Raw genomic sequence first — 554 nt, 5'->3', positions numbered from 1 at the left:
TCGTAGACCAGGCTGGCCTTGAACTCAGAAATCCACCTGCCTCTGCCTCCCAAGTGCTGGGATTAAAGGCATGCGCCACCACGCCCGGCTTTGTTGATCTTAATTAATTTTTAACAAAAAAGCAGGTGGACTTCCCTTTTATTTCTAGGGTTACCTTTGTCTTAGGGAGGGGGCTCTTTTGATCTTCAGGGCCCTCCTTTCCTCTTTCTTCTGAAGCTGTTTTAGGCTTCTCCTACCGTCTTCTGGTTTGGCGGTGACTGCCAACAGGATATTTGCCAGGTGTTGAGTCTATTGCTCCTGTCCTCTCATCTGCTTCTCCTCTGCAGTCACTCTTTAATTAAATACTTTCTCTGCCACTATCACTAAGTCTCTCAGATGCCTTTCTGCTAACCTCTCAACCATCTGGCACTTTCTCTTAACATCTCGTGCTACCTGGATTGATAACCCTAGAGTGACTGTTGCCTTTACTTCTGGTGATTCAGGGTCCATGAAAGTATGTTGTCAAAATGTCTCTATGACCTTTTCTTTAAAAGTTGTAGGGCTTTTATTTTCTC

Source organism: Mus caroli, chromosome 4 (genome assembly GCF_900094665.2).
Source record: "Mus caroli chromosome 4, CAROLI_EIJ_v1.1, whole genome shotgun sequence".
In the NCBI taxonomy this organism is placed as follows: Eukaryota; Metazoa; Chordata; class Mammalia; order Rodentia; family Muridae; genus Mus; species Mus caroli.
The sequence above is the reverse complement of the archived record's forward strand: the minus strand, read 5'-3'. Positions refer to the sequence as shown.